We start from the raw sequence: 14,734 nt of genomic DNA on the forward strand, positions 1-14,734 counted from the left end.
TCACACACACAAGGACAGGGGATTAGGACCGGCCCCATACTGTCCCGCGCTCCGTTAATTAGTCACAAGCATGTCACAAGTGGCAATTCCTTTATCAAATGTAAAAATTGTTAACTTAAATATTAAGATTAAAACAGTTAGCAGTAATTGATTCTGCTCATCAACACGATAAAATAGATACCAAACACAATGTAGCATTTATAAAAACAATAGTAGTGGGAATACCAAGAAATACAAATGAATAAACCATATTGTCTTACTATTTATTAAGTATAAATTATTTACATGATTATAGGCACAATTATAATACCAAAATATTTACAGTTGCCAAAGTCAACTAACTATGCACATAATTTTAGTTTATAAATGGTAAATAAGGAAAGTTACAAAACCGTGTAAAACATAAATAAATAAATAATCCGTAACAGTCTGTGAAGACGATTTTATAAAACACATACATTAAAACGGACATTTACAACGATGATAAAAGTGTGAAAAGAAACAATGGAATAATTGGAGGCATTGTATTATGACTACACCCGGCTATAAATACACGAAAATTAATATTTACAAATGCAAATAAACAACTATAGTGAAAGCGTTAAAACAATAATGGAATAATATGGTAACATTGTCGTACTATGGCCGGTTAAAAAAAATAAACACTAAAACTAATATATACAAATGCAAATAAACAAATATAGTGAAAGCGTAAAAAATAATGGATTAATATGGTAACATTGTCGTACTATGGCCGGTAAAAAAAATAAACACACTAAAACTAATATATACAAATGCAAATAAACAAATATAGTGAAAGCATAAAAAATTAATGGATTACTGTAAGGTAACTTTGTCGTACTATGGCCAGTTTAAAAATATAAATACACGAAAACTAAATGCAAATAAACAAATACAGTGAAAGCGTAAAAAAATAATAGATTAATATGGTAACATTGTCGTACTATGGCCGGTTTAAAAATAAAAATACACGAAAACTATTATATACAAATGCAAATAAACAAATACAGTGAAAGCGTAAAAAATAATAGATTAATATGGTAACATTGTCGTACTATGGCCGGTTTAAAAATAAAAATACACGAAAACTAATCTATACAAATGCAAATAAACAACTATAGTGAAAGCGTAAAAAAATAATGGATTACTATGGTAACTTTGTCGTACTATGGCCAGTTTAAAAATAAAAATACACGAAAACTATTATATACAAATGCAAATAAACAAATACAGTGAAAGCGTAAAAAAATAATAGATTAATATGGTAACATTGTCGTACTATGGCCGGTTTGAAAATAAAAATACACGAAAACTAATCTATACAAATGCAAATAAACAACTATAGTGAAAGCGTAAAAAAATAATGGATTACTATGGTAACTTTGTCGTACTATGGCCAGTTTAAAAATAAAAATACACGAAAACTGTTATATACAAATGCAAAAAAACAACTACCTATAGTAAAAGCGTTAAATCAATAATGTATTAATATTTGGTAACATTGTCGTACTATGGCCGGTTTATAATATAAATGTAGGAAATTTAAATTAAAGATGCAAATAAACTAATGAAATAAAAGTGTGAAAATAAATCGTAGAATAATTAATTGTTAATATTGTGGCAAGACTATGACCGGGTTAAAAATATGCATAAATAAGAATTAGCCAAATATTTACAGATGCTTGTGTTATTAAAAATAGCTAAGCGGAATCATAGACTTACACTTACTCTAGTAAATCTACACCTAAATCATCTTCACTGCCACTGTCTTCATCACTGTCTTCATCATCTGGGAGTAAGGTGATGAGAAACTGCCGCACATCATTCTGGTCCAGACCTTCCTTCATCCAATCTCCTTCTATCACCTTCTTTACGTGTTCGACGTATTTGCTCCACTGATCTGCTCTCACCGTACTACAAGCTTCGTAGAATAGGTCCTCAACATCTGTAATTTTGAATGTGGTGTTTCGTTCCCTGACAAATCCTTTGAGGTAACTCCATACCATCTCGATGGGATTATAGTGGCAATGGTATGGTGGTAAACGAATGACTTTAAATCCCAGTTCTGCAGCCTTTTCGTCTATTACGTACGAGGGTGCTGGAGGTTTGTTCAGACGAACCAACTCGTACAATTCAGGTTTCTTAAGCTCGCCTGAAACTGCAAATCCCCGCTTTTGTAGCCACTCGATCATTACTGATTTGGTCGACGAAGAAGTCGGTGTCTTCTCTTTAATTCTCGAATGGTACGGGGCATTATCCATTACTATTGTGGCTCCACGAGGAAGAACGGGTATTAGGGTATTGAAAAACCATTTTTCAAAAACTGCACTGTTCATATCTTCGTGGTAATCCCCAGTCTTCTTAGATTGAAAAATCAACGGCGGGGCTTTGATCCATCCCTTCGAACTCCCTGCGTGGCAGATGATGAGGCGTTTCCCTTTTCCTAATGGTGCTGCTAGGGTACATTTAATTGAATCATCCGTCCATCCCTTTTCTTTGCATTCATTTTGGTTTAACCAGGTTTCGTCCAAAAAGTATGTTTTCGATAGATCTACGTCACGCATTTTTCGTAGGAAAACACACCTTAGCAATGCTACTGAGGATTTTTCAAGTAAAATCTTCCGTTTTTGAAACTTTTTGTACCTAAAACCAAGATCTTTTATAACCTTCCGTAAAGAGCCATAACTACCGTTGAACAAAGCTGCTTCTTTCAATGACTGTGATAATTTAAATAAAGTAGGTACATCTTTTCTGTCATAATAGGCCATAATGTGACGCCAAATTGCTGCCTTGTCAAAATCATCCAAACCTGTGATTCGCTTTTCTTTTGGTGTGCCCTTCTTCGGTGTACGTAGAACTACGTTGACGTTGGGTTGAATAGGTTGAAGTGGTAACTGATCTTCCGCAACGGCCACAGCTGCTCCCGTAGGGTCTTCTTTCTCGGCATCACTAAGAGTCCTAATCACTCCGCGAACTTCAGCTTTTATATTCTTGACAGTACTCATAGATATTCCACATGCGTCTGCAGTACGTTGTAAGATTTTTTTTACGTCGATCAAAGGTCCATTGTTGTTTTTCTCTCGCTCAAAATAATCAATAACACTTACTATCATATTTCTGGCTTGTGAATGAATTATTTGGCGTTTTTTGACTGACGCCATGACTACAAACAAACGCACGAGTAAAAAACACAACAACTTTATTATACACTAAAACAAACTAATTCACATACTGTCAGAACACGAACAACTGTATAAAACTTGGCAACCGTTTACTCCGGAGTCCGGTGTAGTACTGAGGAGCTTATTTGTTGGGCTAGAACCGTTAGAAGCTTATGACTCACATTGATTCTAATAATTCTATTAGTCATCAGCGTTAGTCATCAGCGGCCTGAAATATATTCCAGTTATGTTTTGTAAAGGAATATTTAAGTAAATCATGGGTTGTTTGGTATCATTTTTATTGTAATTTTCAGGGGAATTAAAATGTGTTAACCGTTTCTATTTAAAATTACAACTTTAAAAAGAGACATTTTGATTACATGTGGTATCTAAAAGAACTAATTAGCGGCCGGTCTAGGGTGGCGAGGGTCGGTCCTAATCCTCTCTGCTCGTGAGGGTGAGTGTGCGTGCGTGTGAAGGGAACTGACCTGGCGTCCAGGGACATTGGCAAAATGCTAAGACTAAATTTTGTATGTGAATAAAATAGTGATGTTTTAAGACCTTTGTGAAAATCATGTACCACAATGAGATGGCACGCAATGTGGATGTTCCACGCACTGGCAGCGACTGTATACAATGAGTGTGTGTCGGCTACAGTCGTTAGTCGGTGTCTATTTGTGAGCCAGAAGCAGAACCCCATGTGTAGTGTATCTACTGGTGTTTACTCAGTCGCGTGTTCCGGCTACACGTGTGCTACGCAAACTTACCTCCTCCTCCTCCTCCTCCACTCCTCTTTGGGCTATTTTGGTTTCTATCTTTCTGTCATCTGGTGTAGGCTGAAACATGGAGAAAGGACCATTTTAAAAGTACATCAGACACTTGGACAACTTATCTGCGCTCCTCTTCCAAACTCATTGGGGTTTCAATAAATGTTTCAAACCTTCTCTCATCAATGGTAAAGCCTAAATAATTTTTAAGATTTTAGTTCTAGCTGAGAAAGAACAATGTTCCACAGTACAGTACCACTCCATTTTCAGTACTTGGGATCAACTCCATTGTTTTAATTATCCCTGCCCCCTACGAACTCTTTGGTCCCTCCAAATAGTACGGTTACGTATATTCTCTATTAGGGGATTTCATACAGTGTTGCTTGGGACTGCAGCCAGGTTTTAATCGTTATTTTTTGTTATCGGTGGAAGTAATAGTATAAAGTTAGCGCATTCCACAGAAATACACAATTAACCTCAGCTCACTCAGTCGGTGGCATTAATATATTTCTGTGACTATCATAGGCGTGACAAACTATCGTACAAGCCCCAGTAGTGTATAACAACAGTGAGCCAGTAGCCGCAGTGTCACTGCAGGTACAGACGACAGACGTCGGGACGCTAGCTAGGGTGTAGTCATGACGACCGACACGACGCCGCGGCCCCGGCGCCTCCGACTCCCCGCCAAAATTGATTCACCTCACTCGTTATAATCGACGGCTAATATCCACCAATGTAGCTTTGTGTTGAAATATGCTTTGAAAACGCCATTGTTACTGCCGACACCAATATCGATCTGCTACCCCCCCTTTGATCCGCTTGATCTTCACTCAAGGGGATGACTGTTGTCGGGAAGGAATTTGTTATCTTGTTGTTTAAAAAGGTGTTTTAGATTTAAAAAGTATGCACTTTGCTAAACGGATATACATTATTTCAATGCTCGTGCAGATAATTGTAATACTGTAGGCTCTACTCAATGGCGTAATTCTTTGAAGAGACATAATCGCTCACATTCTTTGTTGCATCGTCAAGTTCGCAATGTATATTTTTATATCTTGTTTTCAGTTTTATCCAATTTGTAATTGGTTGTAGATATTTATTTTTGTGTTTGCGTCCAACAATAATCCTATGTTACTTGTTTTTCCATCTTTCTTTTAACCGACACAATTGACTGGTGTTGGAATAATGCCATTGGGAAGCATTTTCTTCGAGGTTTATCCCGTATACTGTATAAAAGTAGAAAACCTGTCTTTCAGAAAAGTACTATAAAAATGAATGGGTAGAATAAACATTATTTATGGACGAATGTATTGCGATCGTGTTGTTGAGGCTGTGGTTTCCTAGACGCGTAATAGATGCGCTGCGTGTGCGCATCTAAGACGCAGCACACATGTCTTATGGAGTTTCGTGTAAGCGGTTTCCAAGGCTGCGTATCTAATGCGCGCGCATCTAATACGCGCGCACCAATAGCTGCGTATTTCACTGACTGCTCTCAGAGCAGTCAAATCTGAGTTGCGCTGCGTTTTAGACATGTCTTGTGCAATGGATTCGGAAGTAAATGTTGTCCAGATGGCAAAATTCCCCAACAACAACGAAAAATCAATTGAATTTGTCTCTTGAAATGGCATATTATGGAAGTACGTTGTTCATACAATTAAAATTTTTATAGTACCTTATTACATTTCATATCATTCGTTAGGTAGTGTTAATTTCCCCATAATGTGTAATTTTAATACTGTATTTAATTCCCTTATTAAATGTTCCTTACAATTAATTTGTCCTAACATATTTGTAATTTGTAAATAAACCTAATGTTGACAAATATTCTTTTCAAGCCAGCACAACACCAACTCCCAAATATAAGAGCCCCCATAATTATTTTAAGAACCACTGAACATCTTAGTAATAATCCTATATTAATTACTAGCAGAGTACCCGTCCTACTTACCGGGTTGGCGTATAAGTATTAAATTGCAGTTATACTCGTAAATACTATTTCGTCAATTAAGTAAATCCCGAATAGGTAGGCCTAAATATAATAACAGTAAAAGCAAAGTTGGAGAGGTTAAATTGAAATTTATTGTTTACATTTTAAATTGACATGTTTGCTTTAGTACTACGGTTAAACTACCGCGAGGGTCACATACAGTTCCTAATCATGTACTTTTCACTGCTTACGCTTCTTCGAAACTTTTAATAGGCTACCAAAGTATACATTTCATTATATAAATCATCGTATAACATCATAATAGCCACTAGTAATATCTCCCGTGAACTTATGTTACGCACCAACCATGTGTATTGTACGCAGTCTAGGAAACCAATCACGGCAGTTGCGTTTTGGGACCTGGACAAAAGCCGCAGCGCATCTAAACCGCTGCGCATCTATTACGCGTCTAGGAAACCACAGCCTTAGGGTTAGGATATGGTAGTATGTAGTACTAGCAGCTGTATCAGTATCGAGCACGAGCATGGTGGAGCACATGTGCGATGTGCGGCTCAGGTCAGGCGTGCCACTCGTCACACGCTGGCGGCGCGCGACTACTTCCTACGTTGGCAACACTGCTAGGAAGCACTGACCTAGCCGACCCTCCCACTCCCTCCCATCTCACACCACATGCACTCTCATTTCTAGCTGTTGATATCTTCCGGTTGACATAATGGAATTAATACTGTGTGGAAAATAGTTTCACTTATTCTTTATTAAAATCTTTATTGAGTTTTTTTTTATTTGGTTGATTGAGACAAAACAGTTAAATACGCAAATAAATAAAAAAAAGTTACTATACAAGTTACGCCTCTAAAATTGATAGATTTATTTGTTGAGGAACATTTTTATATTGTATTTGCAAAAGTATACAAGCATACTTAAGGTTTTGTGTATATCTGTATTATATTGGTTATAGTGAGTTTTTTTTTTAGAAACATCCAGTTTATTGTAGGCTAAATGAATTTTCGGATTAATTATTGTGGAATGTCTGAAGGTGATATTTTAATGAACACACTGTGAATGAGATAAAATTGAAGCTTTTCGAAGCCGGACACGATAGGCCTACAACGAAACGCGCATTGTCCATTCATGAAACTGTGATAAACTAAAATGAATTAAAAAAATAGTAAAGTTGTAAGGAGTGAAGCCAGAGCTCGTGTCCCGTTTTAGAAAGATAAAAGCCAATATTATCAGCGGGCGGTTGAGTAATGGCCAGCATCGACGAAGGTAATGCTGGGATCGCATGCACGACGGTGGCTCTTAGTGGATTGGATCATGTTCATGCACTACAGGAACATTGACTACCGATACTCAAATACTGTAGACGACCACGTTACGTAAGTTCGTTCAAAGACAATAATACAATACTGTACTTGCAATTAGATTTATTTTATGTTTTCTAGCCGAATACAAAGAAAACTACAGTATGTCATGAAATATTATATTATCAATATCCATTTACTGGATAACAAAGCCGGGGGAACACACCTCAGATATCAGGTGTTATTTTTTAAACAAATAATCTTATCTAGTGGTGGTTCTAAAAAAATTAATAACTCATTGTCAGTGCCGAATCGGATAGCTCAGAACATGTACGTATAAATGCTATACGTAGGCAAAGATGATCAGGAAACATGTTGACACAGTAACTCATCATCAAAAATATGCATGCGGCTACAGGACTGCGTCACATCAAACATTCACTACTGCTGCTACTATACACACGGCTACTGGTCTACTGATATGATATGACATACTATACGTAGTCAGATGATACAGAAACGTGTTGACACAGTGGCTCATCATCAAATATGCATGCGGCTAATCAGGACTGCGTCACATCAAACATTCACTACTGCTGCTACTATACACACGGCTACTGGTCTACTGATATGATATGACATGCTATATATAGACAGATGATACAGAAACGTGTTGACACAGTGGCTCATCATCAAATATGCATGCGGCTAATCAGGACTGCGTCACATCAAACATTCACTACTGCTGCTACTACACACACGGCTATATAGGCATTGATGATACTGAGACGTGTTGACACAGTGGCTCATCAAATATGCATTCGGCTAATCAGGACTGCGTTGCATCAAACATTCACTACTGCTGCTACTGTACACACAGCTACTGGTAGTTGTCTACTGATATGATATGACATGCTATTCATAGGCATAGATGATACAGATAGCCGCCTACGTGTTGACACAGTGGCTCATCATCAAATATGCATGCGGCTAATCAGGACTGCGTCACATCAATCATTCACTACTGCTGCTACTACAGTATACACACGGCTACTGGTCTACTGATATGATATGACACGCTGTACATAGGCATTGATGATACTGAGACGTGTTGACACAGTGGCTCATCAAATACGCATGCGGCTAATCAGGACTGCGTCACATCAAACATTCACTACTGCTGCCCACCAACAGCTATACTGGCAAGCATATTATAGGATTCTTTCTGTTTTTATAGGATTCGTCTACTGACATCACAATTAATAAATTGCATAGAAGCAGGAATACCGTAGGCCCCTACTGTCGGGGAAATAAATATGTGCACTCGAGTTTGAGCCTAAATATCTCTGAGATGAATTATCAGATTTTGTTGAAACAAAAATTAAATGTAAGTTTGTTTAAATACATTTTACGTGGTAACAATTTAAAAATTTTCCGTTTACCAGAAAAATTTATATAGTTGAAAGATCCTAAAAAGTACCGGTTTTTAAGGAACTCTGCACTAACACTGAACTTTAAAAATTAATTGTAAACAAACCACTGAGCCAATCTTTCTGAAATTTTTATGGCTTATTGGTAGGTTTATTGTTAACATTTCCATGCATTTTAAAATTTTTACTCACAATAGTTTTTATGCTGCTGTTAATTTTTAAAACCTATGCTAACATCGTTAATAAGACGCTAAAAATTTCGTTCAAAATACCATCGTGTTTGTCGTGACACAAGAAATAACACCAATATGATAGATTTATAATGCGAACAAAGGTGTTTTTTAAACAGATTTATATTTGTAAACAAAAATTTCTCCCGCGACTGGCAGCGGGCCGCCTGGTGTGCGTACGATATTTCCCAGCCGGGCGGGAGCGCGGCGAATCTGCGACGTTGCCGATGTGTACCTGGCCAGTGGCCACCACACTGACATTGCATGGGCAGCCTATTCACTCACGGCAAACAACTTTGAAAATCAATATTTAGCTTCTGCCTTAATTTTTCGATCGTTGGAAACATTTTTTGAACGTAAAAATCATATAAGTACCTTCGTATCGCTCCCACGGTAAATTGGTCCACATTTATCCTTGTTCCGATGTTAAAACAATTGGCCACATGATCATACACGGGATAACGTTTGTCACAGCACTTTTCTTTTTCCGCATGAAAGAAACAAATCGCACTAACTATCATCTGTATTTCACCATCGAAAAAATTCCGGCGAGGAGCCATTTTCGAATAGATGTTACCGACCGGTGTAAAAATCTAAGACGAACTGGTTAGCTTGGTTAGTCATCTCTCATAGCGACCATAGTTCAAGAAAGGTGGGAGCTAATGTTTACATTCCATTACTCATCGGATATTCCAGCTGAACGCAACACTTCCCGGAAAGGGTGATGACCGCTCCGATTTCTACTCTCAGTTGTATATTTAAAAGTGGCAAATTAAAGAAACCATAAAATAAATACTGGTGGAAAATATTTACTTGGCGTTTAGCTGTTATAATTTTTTAACTAGCTCAATCAACACAAAACAGTTGGCTTGTTGCTTGTAATACAAAATTAATTTTTCATACCACCATAGTTAACTTATTATAATGTATTTGTTTCATGACTAGTTAATTAGAATATATTGTTAGTAAATTTATGTAAATTTCAAACTAAATATTGATATACACAGTTGTTTGCCGTGAGTTAATACCGATGCAATGTCAGTGTGGTGGCCACTGGCCAGGTACACATCGGCAACGTCGCAGATTCGCCGCGCCCCCGCCCGGCTGGGAAATATCGTACGCACACCAGGCGGCCCGCTGCCAGTCGCGGGAGAAATTTTTGTTTACAAATATAAATCTGTTTAAAAAACGCCTTTGTTCGCATTATAAATCTATCATATTGGTGTTATTTCTTGTGTCACGACAAACACGATGGTATTTTGAACGAAATTTTTAGCGTCTTATTAACGATGTTAGCATAGGTTTTAAAAATTAACAGCAGCATAAAAACTTTTGTGAGTAAAAATTTTAAAATGCATGGAAATGTTAACAATAAACCTACCAATAAGCCATAAAAATTTCAGAAAGATTGGCTCAGTGGTTTGTTTACAATTAATTTTTAAACTTCAGTGTTAGTGCAGAGTTCCTTAAAAACCGGTACTTTTTAGGATCTTTCAACTATATAAATTTTTCTGGTAAACGGAAAATTTTTAAATTGTTACCACGTAAAATATATTTAAACAAGCTTACATTTAATTTTTGTTTCAACAAAATCGGATAATTAATCTCAGAGATATTTAGGCTCAAACTCGAGTGCACATATTTATTTCCCCGACAGTAGTGTTCTTTCAATCTAATTCTTGAAATGTATTATTCCTATTCCACAAGCTCTTCAGGCGAGTTTAAAAATATAATTGAAGTGATTTACTTGACTAGTAACACGGACTGTAAACGAATTTTTAAATTAAATTTTGTGTATCATTTTTAAGTGCACAATTTTTACTTAAACAGGCTGTAAGTATTAGACAACTAACTAGCAAAACTCATAACGTTTTGTTTCTATAAGGCATAAACCATAAATAACTTCTAATAACATATTGCTTTTCACATTTAATAATAAATATTATTGTAACATTATATATTATTATTGTAACATTATATATTATTATTGTAACATTATATATTATTATTGTAGTATAATATTATATTACTTTGTAAAAACTAAGTTTTTAAATTCACTGAGCCCAAAACCCAATAAATTTCCAAACGAATAATTTATGTGTCAGACGCTTTACTCCTGCTTGATTTATGATATGCACGCTGACTACCCTGACGTTATGGTCTGTTGTAATTCATATACATTAGTAATTATTTATCAACCCGGTCTTTAGTGTTTCCAAGAACGCACGATGTACGATATTCTTTGTGCGTAGCGCCGAGCGGCGAGTGGTTGCTGGCTGGCCTTGGGCAGTGTCAATGTGCCCTCCCCTCCACGCCGGCGACCAGACCTACCAACGTACTAGCTTTCTCACTGCAAATTTACCTGTTTTCCCCCATTCTCCCTCCCTTTTCCCAGCAGTCACAGATAAATATATCGTGGTAGTTACTCGGAATCGATGTGTCAAGTAAACAAATAAAGAAAGTAAAACATTGAAAACGCACTACAAACAAATTTAATTTTACAAAAAAGAATCCTATAATATGCTTGCATATAGATTTAGGTGGCCCATTCACTGTGAAATAAGTGATTATATTTTCATTGCTTGATCTTTAAAGCCTACTAGTTACAAAAACCACTTGTAGCCTTCTTTGGCATTTATACGTTTTGTTTAAGAAATAATTTATTAAATACCTTGTATTCGTCAGATTTTAAAGCAAAGAATGAATGTCTCAGAAAACGGAGGAATTTCCACAGGAAACTGAGGAATGTAAACTGGAAATAGAAATGTACACAAGAAACAGAGAAATCAACACCGGAAACGGAGATACTTACACAGGAAAATGAGGAATGTAAACTGGAAATAGAAATGTACACAAGAAAAAGAGAAATCAACACTGGAAACGGAGGAACTTACACAGGAAAATGAGGAATGTAAACTGGAATTAGAAATGTACACAAGAAAAAGAGAAATCAACACCGGAAACGGAGGAACTTACACAGGAAAATGAGGAATGTAAACTGGAATTAGAAATGTACACAAGAAACAGAGAAATCAACACCGGAAACGGAGGAACTTACACAGGAAAATGAGGAATGTAAACTGGAAATAGAAATGTACACAAGAAAAAGAGAAATCAACACCGGAAACGGAGGAACTTACACAGGAAAATGAGGAATGTAAACTGGAATTAGAAATGTACACAAGACAAAGAGAAATCAACACCGGAAACGGAGGAACTTACACAGGAAAATGAGGAATGTAAACTGGAAATAGAAATGTACACAAGAACCAGAGAAATAAACACAGGAAACTGAGGAATGTACACTGGAAACAGGTAAGTACACAGGAAACTTAGGAATGAACACAGGAAACTAAGGAATGTGTACGCAGGAAACTTAAGAATGTATACAGGAAACAGTGGAACGTACCCAAAAAACTGAAAAATGTGTACACAGGAGACTGAGGAACTGTGTACACATGCAACAAAGTCATCAGTAATTGAAGTATTCATGTTTAATGTTATGGGGTATTGTTTTAGGTAAGACAAATTGAGAATACTGCACATACGACATTAACCAACACTCCAGACCTTGAATTGAACCCTTTCATTTATGAGCAGTTTTAAACTACGACTATATACATTTGTGTTTAGTAGTCTCGTCCCAATGACAGGATGGAGGGATAATCTGTGTGAACCGCGGAAATGGATTTGTCATGGCGAGCCTTGTCCGTGGCCGTGTCTGGTGTACAGTGAACCGTGCTTCCAGCCTAGCCACATACATACAACAACAGTGTAACAACAGGACAAACTCAACTACAGTACATAGTTAGATATGTCAATATTACAACACCAAGGGATGTAAGAGATTGCTGCTTGTGACTAAAATCTAAAATAACTATAGAAGGATGTTGATAATTGAATTTCGGATGCATCCCAGATCTTCAGCCTACATTGAACCGTCCCCCCCCTGATCTGATGGACAGATTTTATTCTCCCAAAAATATCATATTAAGACATTGGCAGTCAATAAACACATGCATGTCTTGACTAAACACATCATTGAAATTGTTGGGTGGACCAATTGTATTTCCAACAGGTTTTTACATTGCCTTTTTCTACTAAGACTGCAGTGTGTAGGTGGTACAGTATGTTACTTGTTGGGCTCACCATGTGTCTGTCATGCTCCCCCACAGAGTCAGTTCCATCCTGCCATATGGTCAACACAACACAGCTGTTGATCCCCCCACCACCACCCCCATGATACACAAACCAATAACCATGCTGGGTTAAAATTGAACAACATGCATGATCTTTGATCAGCCACAGAGTAAAATCACACTTCTAATCTGTGTATCAGTAATGTAGAGATACTTTTACCATGTTTAGGTTGTTAAATTATGTATTATCTTTGCTACTCTGAAAGGTAAAGACTACAAAAAACTGTGGAAGATGTATTGGAGGCACGAGGTAGGGGAGTACAATACCTAGAGCAACAGTAATACGAGGGTATTTTAGAGTGGCGCCGCTCTGATATCGGGTCTCATTTAGTTGCGTGTAAATTTGTTGAGGGTGGATATGATACGTCTGAGCGACGATCGACAGTAAACGGTACCGCTCATGGTTCCAAGTCCAAACCAATTTTTTGCAAAAATGCCGCTTGGTGCTCAGATAAGTCAAGCGGAAAATGTCATAGGAGCGTCCAGCTAAACTTAAGGACACAGAAGTAAAGTTGAGTGATTTACAAATAAAAGGTGGCACTCAGGTTGCTGCTCGAATCTTATCCGGTTAAACTAAAGTTAGTAAATAGCTATGCTATGTCATGGTGGAGAAATGTAGTGCCAACAACAAGACAAGTATTGAACTACACTTAGTGTAGGTTACGTCACTCTCCCACAGCATGAATCATCCTGCTCCACTGAATTGGACTCCACCATTTGAGTATAAAATGCAGTACCATGCTTTTCCTAAACTTAACAATATACACATTACTAAAATTCATTTCACTAGTTCTACACAACAAGTAGTAAGTGAGCGTGCAAGGAAGCATAATATTTCATAATGGATTGAATAAGATTGGTTTACTGCCAATCAATCTGGCCTTGAAATTAAATCATCTATCCATGACCTGCGCTTTGTTAGAAACTCATTACATAATTTATTATCTTACCATTTAGTAGATAAAGACTTCCTTTTATAATTCGTTAAGAGTTTCTGCTTTTTATTATTTATATTAAAAATTTTATTGTACAAATCAATGTTGGTACTGACAAGCAACAAACTTATCGCAGTATTACAAAAAGATGTAAGAAAAATCTTATCTAAGTAAAGCTATATCTTCAGTCAATCAGTAAGACAAGGCTATCAATAATAACTATTAGTAAATAAATATCCACTTTCGTAATTAGTCGACACTGGTTAGTGTTGATTCAACTGGCATGCAAAGATTACGCAACCACTAATGATTGGTAAACAAACAAGTGTTTCAACCTTGATTGGTATGCAAGAATATTTGACCTACTGCTACTGTTAGTAGGCCGGTCTATTGTACTTTGATCTGCAATCTAAAACAGGTCGGCCGAATAATGAAATACATTACATACAGAATAGTCATCAAAGTTCCTTTTGACTTGTAGCAAATAATGTGCAAGTTAGTTTCAGGGAGGTTTCTCTTAGTAATTAAGTGGGAAATTAATTTGTTGGTAAAATAATTACAAAGATGGTATTGGGAAACAGAGTAGTGTTCCTAACATAACTATTTCCAACCATGTATATGATTATTCTTTTGGAGTGATTAATAGAAGAGAATTATAGCTGTTTTTACTTGGTCTTACATTGGTGAATCAATGGTAATGTCATGGGTGGGATCTTTTGCCACCCATGATAATTTTTGG

At 36.7% G+C, this 14,734-nt stretch overlaps 1 protein-coding gene across 5 annotated transcripts in view; it reads left to right on the forward strand.

Annotated features, from left to right (window-relative positions):
* Window positions 1-14,734, forward strand: part of LOC128992504 (pumilio homolog 2) — a 317,774-nt gene that overhangs the window by 107,080 nt on the left and 195,960 nt on the right. The gene's annotated exons all lie outside the window — the stretch shown is intronic.

This window comes from Macrosteles quadrilineatus, unplaced genomic scaffold (genome assembly GCF_028750875.1).
Source record: "Macrosteles quadrilineatus isolate MER2022 unplaced genomic scaffold, UCM_ALF_1.0 Scaffold_4__1_contigs__length_99947679, whole genome shotgun sequence".
Taxonomy (NCBI): domain Eukaryota; kingdom Metazoa; phylum Arthropoda; class Insecta; order Hemiptera; family Cicadellidae; genus Macrosteles; species Macrosteles quadrilineatus.